Source organism: Siphateles boraxobius, unplaced genomic scaffold (assembly GCF_051911475.1).
Source record: "Siphateles boraxobius isolate OS27281-9 unplaced genomic scaffold, OSU_SipBor_1 66, whole genome shotgun sequence".
Lineage (NCBI taxonomy): Eukaryota > Metazoa > Chordata > Actinopteri > Cypriniformes > Leuciscidae > Siphateles > Siphateles boraxobius.
This window is the reverse complement of record NW_027509193.1, coordinates 33,018,099-33,025,717: the sequence shown is the minus strand read 5'-3', so window position 1 is coordinate 33,025,717 and position 7,619 is coordinate 33,018,099.

The window sequence follows — 7,619 nt, the reverse complement described above, 5'->3', positions numbered from 1 at the left end:
TGTTCTCACAAAGACTGGAGATGCATGTGATTGATTCTGGGAACATGCAGTAGTTTTTAAATGTAGCACTCAGTCTAGAATTGTCATGCTGATGAAAAAGGTGAAGCCAAGCTGTTATTTGTTTCAAATGCTGAATTACGTAATGCTCTCATGACTCTAGGGAATTGCCTTGGCCAGATCATTTCTGCACACTTTCAGAACATGCAGTTTATGTAATGAAAGCTCGAAAGTTCAATGAGAACATTCACATTCTCACAAGGGTCCACGAAATATGATACAGAACATCTATTTTCACTTCTCGTTTGAAAACGGTTAAGTAATGTCACATGATTTCTGTGCACAATGAAGTCAAGTTTTCACGGCGTATGGGAAAAAGAGCACTCCCATCAAAAACACCCACAAGACACATACACTGTAAAAAAAAAAAATCGTAAAAAAACGGTCAATGACTGGCAGCTACGGCTGCCAAACAAAAACCGTAAAAATAAAGTAAATTATCGTAATTTAAATGAAATGCAAAAAACTTTTACAGAAATTTTCCTTAAATTTTTTACAGAAAAACACTGTTATTTTACAACTATTTCCTGAATTATTACGATCAAACACCTTCATTGTAAAAAAAATCCCATAAAAAAACAGTCAAATGACTGTCAGCAACGGCTGCCATACAAAAACCATAAAATTAATGTAAAATATCTTTATTTAAATAAGTGCAAAATACTTTTACAGAAATCTTCATTAATGTTTTTTAACAGAAACACACAGTTAAAACACAGTTACTTCACATTTATTTTCTGATTTATTTACTGATAAACACGCAGTTAATTACATGCATGATATGCTTTGACTATATACGTCACTACATCAGCAACTACACAGTTCCCTTTCAGTCGATAACGTCGGACGTAGTCGACGCGACTGAAATGGGATCACGCTAGGGAGCCTATCATCTTCGATTACTATTGAACGAGCCAATGGAATTTGGCGTGCGTGATTTGCATCACACACTCCGCCCCCGCGGCGCGGGTATAAATACGGAAGTGGATGCACGCACTAGTTGCCTTTCGCTTCGGAGCCGTTCGTCTTTGATGTCTCTGAAGAGTGCTGTTGTGTTCAACGAGCGAGTGTGTCGGTGTTCTTGCGGGAAGACCTCTCCAGTGTTGGTGTTCTACAGCGTGGTGCAGCGGTGATCGCGAGCTTCTCAGCTCTCAACTGCTGTTTTAACAGCATCAAATTTCTACTGTTTGTTTGTGTGTTGACGGTTGGTTAGAGGGCGAGAAGTGAGTGCTTCACTGTTAGTTGGAAGACTATTCAGTGTTTGCCGCGGTCATTCCCTGTGTGCTCCAGCACTGGTGACGGTCCCATTTCCTAAAAGAGCAACACGGGTGTGAGTGCGTCTTTTTCAAGATGCCATTCCATCCGTGCGTTTCTGGGTGCGGTCTGGCACTATCCCCTTCTGACGGTCACGAAAGTTGTGTCGCATGTTTGGGCTTACAGCATGCTGAGGCAGCTTTCGTGGATGAGACATGTTCTCACTGCGGGAACATGTCCATCTCGGTGTTGAGATCTAGACTCGCCTTCGTTAAAAGCGTTGGCGCAGTCCCCACCTCTGGGCCCCGCCCCTGTTCTTCCTCTGGGTTACCTTCCCAGAGGAGGACTGGGGTGCCGTCCAAGCTGGGTGATCTGAGGATCACAGTGAGGGGTAATCCGCCCGGCCACGCCCCGTGGGTCCCTCACTCCTCTTTCACACCGCAACCGGTGGAGCTCCCCATTGATCCCGCTGGTCCCTCTGTAATGGACGGGCCAGCCGTGTCATTTGGGGCCCCTCCAGGGGATATGTTGTCAATCGCAGCATCGGAGGGGGAGCTGAACTCTGGAGATGATGACTCGGCTGCACTGCCTCCCTCCGGGAGACCAGTGTTGCCCGAGCCAGATCCAGAGATGTCAGCTATGCTGAAAAAGGCCGCCGAGGCGGTAGGGCTCGTGTGGAACCCTCCACCGTGTCCCGAGCCGTCTCGGTTGGATGATTGGTATATCGGGGCGGGCCGTACTGGTTCTCAGTCCGCCGCCCCGGTTCCTTTCTTTCCTGAAGTGCATGAGGAGCTTACGAGGGCATGGATGGCACCTTTCTCTGCCAGAAACCGCCTGAGTAGCTCCTCCCCTCTCACTACCCTTGATGGGGGAGCGGTGAAGGGTTACGAGGCTATCCCTCCGGTGGAGCGGGCCGTTGCGATGCAGTTATGCCCAACGGCGGCCGCTTCCTGGAGAGGTGATCCTCGTCACCCCTCTAAAGCCTGTAAGTTCTCGTCCGCTCTTACGGGCAAGGCTTACAAAGCTTGTGGGCAAGCCGCTTCCTCCTTGCATGCCATGGCGTTGCTCCAGGTCCACCAGGCCCAGGCACTCATGAACATGCACGAGGGTAGTTCGGACCCTGAGCTCATGGGTGAGCTCCGCACTGCAACTGACCTCGCCCTCCGGGCGGCGAAGGTTGCAGCTCGCGCGGTGGGTTCGGCGATGTCCACACTAGTGGTCCAGGAGCGCCATCTCTGGCTCAACCTGGCCGATATGAGAGATGCGGACAAGGTTCGGTTCCTGGACTCTCCCATTTCCCAGGTTGGGTTATTCGGCGACGCTGTGGAGAACTTTGCCCAACAGTTCTCTACAGCTCAGAAGCAGACGGACGCCATCCGGCACATCCTGCCTCGGAGGGACGCTGCTGCCTTCACCCGCCCCCCGAGGTCAGATCCTCCGCCTGCTCGTCGCCGAGGGCGTCCGCCTGCAGCCGCCTCAGCTCCCGCCGAACCACCGCAGCAGCCTTCACCCAGGTTCCGGCGCGGAGCCGGCCGCGGAAGGGGCGCCCAGCCCGCTCCAGGCGCTGCCAAGCCAGGTGGTAAGTTCCAGCGCAAAAGAAAACGCTGAACCTGGACGGGCTCTCAGGGATGGAGGAGTTGCTTGTGGAGTGGTCGCCGATCCACTCCCTCTGGCTGGTTGGAGGGCCGGCTGGAGTTTTTTGTTATGTGTGTGTCTGTTCCGCCGCTGGCCCCTATAAAAACGGGGTCAGCGGTACCCACATATTCAGAAAAAGAGCAATTTTTCTATTCCTGAGTCCCAAGTGGGCCAGTATGGCGGATGTGACCCTGTATAATAGCCTTACATCCCCCAGCTTCCCTTGGTCGCCAACAGGCAGCTTGGGGCGTTCGAGGACCCGGTCATCCGCCTTCTCACGTCCCCTGCCGCTGGTGGAGACAGGTAAGTGTTGCACTGCACACTAACACCACTGTCTCTACTTTGCTGCCCCACCTCAGGCTCGGCGACCCCGCTCAGGTCAGTGATAGTAACATCACATTAGGTGTTGAGCAGACGTGCTCCTGAAAATTCAGTGATATTCTTCACACCAAGTGTTGAGCAGTGCTCCTGACTTGTGCGTGCTTATCTCATCCTGCTGGCGAAGGATTTGATATAGCCGCTCCTCCAGCCGGTACGAAGGCCAGTTGTAAACTCGTTCTTCGTGCTACTAGGTGGTGGGTTGTGACCATCTTGGCCCAAGATTGGTCTGCAGCTTTGGCCTGAAGGACACGTGGTGTCCTTCCCCTCGAGTGCTCCAGAGCCCGTTGGGTCTTCAGGTCAACTGGAAGAGAGCTCGCCCACGGGCTGAGTATCTCTGTTTCAGTTTTGGAGAGGTACTCGATCCAACACGTCTCTCCAGTGAGAATGTGTTCAGCCGGTGTTGAAGTGAGAAAGGGTCCCACTGAAAAGATTCAGAGGCTCCTGGGGTATACGATAGCGACAGCCTAAGTTGGCTTCCTCCGTATGTGACCGCTTCAGCGCTAGCCTTACGATCGAGTCCCGAGGTGACCAAGGGCGTGTTTTAACGGGGGCCTGGGCGACCCCCGACTACACGGGCATTCGTGCCTCGAGTTGTTAGACATTGCGGGTGTCACAAACTCTCCCGTCACCTCCTCCTTGGAGTCAGACGCTTCTGAGGGCGCCTTGTTCCACCCCTCCCGCTTACTCAATCGTGCCGCCATCGAGCCTCACGACAGTTATAGCCAGGGCAAGTGGAGACTCCATCCCCTGGGTCCGCTGGGTCTTGACCATTCCGGGGCCGCTCAATTGCCCCCCCGGTTTTATTTTTCCGCCAGTGTTTGAGTAAACCGAGCGGACTACCCTTGGACAAAAACGGGGTCCCAGCTGTCCCAGGGGCCCGCAGAATACGTTTAACCCCAGTGAGCCTTCTAAGAAGTGACGGCGACTCAGGGTCGCCTTGCGCTGCTCAGGTCAGTGAGATCATCACACTTCATGTTGAGCAGAGTTGCTCCTGAAACTCAGTGAAGTTCATCGCACTCAGGTGTTGAGCAGCAATGCTCCTGTAGCTCAGTGAGTCCATCACAGGTAGCGCAGTGAATTCATCACACGCAGTGCTGAGCAGAAATGCTCCTGGTGCTCAGTGAAGTTCCTCGCACTCAAGTGTTGAGCAGTAATGCTCCTGAAGCTCAGTGAGTTTATCACACTCAGGTGTTGAGCAGTAATGCTCCTGAAGCTCAGTGAACTTGTCACACTCAAGTGCTGAGCAGAAATGCTCCTGTCGTTCAGTGAAATTCTTCGCACTCAAGTGTTGAGCAGAAATGCTCCTGAAGCTCAGTGAGGGAATGCTCCTGAAGTTCAGTGAACTTGTCACACTCAAGTGCTGAGCAGAAATGCTCCTGTCGCTCAGTGAGGTTCTTCATGCTCAAGTGTTGAGCAGAAATGCTCCTGAAGCTCGGTGAGTTTATCACACTCAGGTGTTGAGCAGGAATGCTCCTGAAGCTCAGTGAACTTGTCACACCCAAGTGCTGAGCAGAAAATGCTCCTGAAGCCCAGTGATCTTCACATGTTGTGTTGAGCAATGCTCCTGTCTTTTGCGCCCGTCACTTGCACCTACGTGCCATGTCAGGAGAGGAACAGGTCTTATAGTTGCCCCTTATTGGCCCAACTAGACCTGGTTCCCTTCAACAGCCTTCCTGACTTCCCCTGGAAACTCTTTCGGGGACGGGGCACGATGGCACACGTGTTCTTCCCCCGGAGATTCCGGGCGGTCTTACATCTGAACGCGGAGGTTCAGGTGGCTATCACAAGACATGTGATAGTTACCATCACTTCTGCGAGCACCCCCTAGAATTGGGTAGCGTGCTTACGCCTTTAGAAGTGGAACCTAGTCGTTGAGTGCGTCTTCTCTCCTGAGGAGATCCTGAAAGCTTTCGATCACTTCAGTGCTCTCTTTCCTGCAAAATGGGTTGCAGTAGGCTGTTTTCCTAAATCACCCTCAAAATGATATTGCCTCGGTGTTTAAACGACGCTCATCGTGTTGCAGAAGTATGCAGAAGCACGTTCTGGTCGTCAGGTTCCTGAGGAGCAAGGTCTTGTAAATCCTTGTGTCCCTCTTTATCCTCTTGGGCCTTGTCCCTGGTGCGACTGCACTGCAGAGACCGCCCCTGAGCCACTGCAGGTAGTGAGTTAAAAATTCTGTTATATCAGTTCTCCTGCTCGCGTGGTCTCTACTAGAGGGTAGGGACTTGCTCGCTTTCGGTCAACGTATTGTGCCTGGAGTCTGGGCCGGCTAACTCTCACAGGCTGAGACCCCGGCTCGGATTGTGCCCAAGGTTCCTACCTCTCCCGTAATAGGAGCAGGTGGTGAGCCTGGAAGCGCTGCCCTGGAGGAGGCAGATCCAGCCCTGGCTTCTCTGGCCGTTTGCTTGGACGTGTACAGAATGCAAGTCATAGACCTCAGACCAGCTCTTCAAATATCTGTTGGAATTCAGCAGAGAGGGAAGGCTGTTTCCATGCAAAGTTGCACTTAGTGCTTGCCTTCATTTCGGCAAAGATCCGAGATGCAACATGTCCACTTAGGTGTTGAGCTCCTCTATGATGAGTGTAAAGGGCTCCGCCTGGGCGTTGACGATATACTTTGCTAAACAGATTCTAGAGTTGGGGGCTGGACGACACCTGGTTGAACCGCTGCTTCCCGTGGGCTCCCTTCTCATGAAGCCAGTTTCACCGTGAGCCCGGTTCAAGTGTCGGCTTGCTGCGCCATTCCCCTCCTATGGACTGGATACGTGCGCCTTTTTACTCCAGTTGAGTTCCCTTAAAATTGAACCCTGTTGAGTTCCTCCACACCCCTCCGACGTCGGACGTGCGGAACGTCTGGTGTTAGGCCTACCACTCGTAAGCAGTGTGGAACCTGTGTTAGGCTGGGTCCATATGTTGCGGTCCCTTCGGTGACCCCATATGTGTATTCTTCCACGATACGGCTCCCTGCGGTGGGCCCGTGTCTTCCCTCGGCAGAGTCTCTCTGCCGTCACTGTCCGGTGTGTCTCCCCCCGTCTTAGGCTGGAGCCACCCCAGTGACATTCCATAGGTTAGACTGCCCGGTTTCCGCCCAGTTCATATGTGTATTCTCCACATTACCTCCCTCTGGGTTGGATGTGGCTTCCGCAGCGTCCCTTCCTTCCAACGTACGGGGAACGCTTTCCCAGTGGTCCTGTAGGAACAGCAGTGACTTCCCTGGCCTAAGCCCTGTCCTTCCCCGCCTTAAGTTTGCGGGGGCATCAGGAGGCTTTGGTTTAGGCACTGGAAGGTGGCAGCGTTAGTGGCGTGTTCAATGGTTGATCCCATTTCAGTCGCGTCGACTACGTCCGACGTTATCGACTGAAAGGGAACGTCCTGGTTGCGTATGCAACCCACCGTTCCCTGAAGGAGGGAACGGAGGACGTAGTCCCCTTGCCACTACCGCTGGACCACCGCTGACCCCGGGTTACTCTCGGCTCCTCAGCGAAAAGCAACTAGTGCGTGCATCCACTTCCGTATTTATACCCGCGCCGCGGGGGCGGAGTGTGTGATGCAAATCACGCACGCCAAATTCCATTGGCTCGTTCAATAGTAATCGAAGATGATAGGCTCCCTAGCGTGATCCCATTTCAGTCGCGTCGACTACGTCCTCCGTTCCCTCCTTCAGGGAACGGTGGGTTGCATACGCAACCAGGACGTTACTGTCAGTTAAATAAAGAAACATGCAGCATTTCATCAGTGTTTATTTGCTCATCCTGGACTGAAGCTCAGGCTCTACTCTTCAACACAATGGTGACGCACGAAACACCATACAGAAACATTTTAAACCCCAACAGAACATTAAACACTACCAGATCTCTCAGGATCTCAGCATCTTCACTTATTACAATCCAGACTTTATTTCTTTCATACTAACATTATTATTGAGAATTAACAGAGGTTTAGAAGTTGAAGATTTATTGAAAAGAATAAAGTTTGATGTCACCATGATGGAGATCAGTGTTTGCTTTAGTTGGGCTCTTGAACTTTTAGCACTGAACTTTAATGTTTCTCTGGCTGCATTAACTGTGTGTCTCTGATGCATATTTGTTATAAGAGTCTAAGAGAAACTCAGATCAGATAATGTTTGTCACTTTGTAGTGATAATAGTCATCATGTATGGAAGCTTATGTGTAGCAATATTCAATTTGAAATGTAATATGCAAAATGATGATGCAATATGTAAAATGGCAATGCATTTCTCTATTTAAATTTACATTTTCCATTACATTTGTGCAATGTTTGGTGCAAAATTA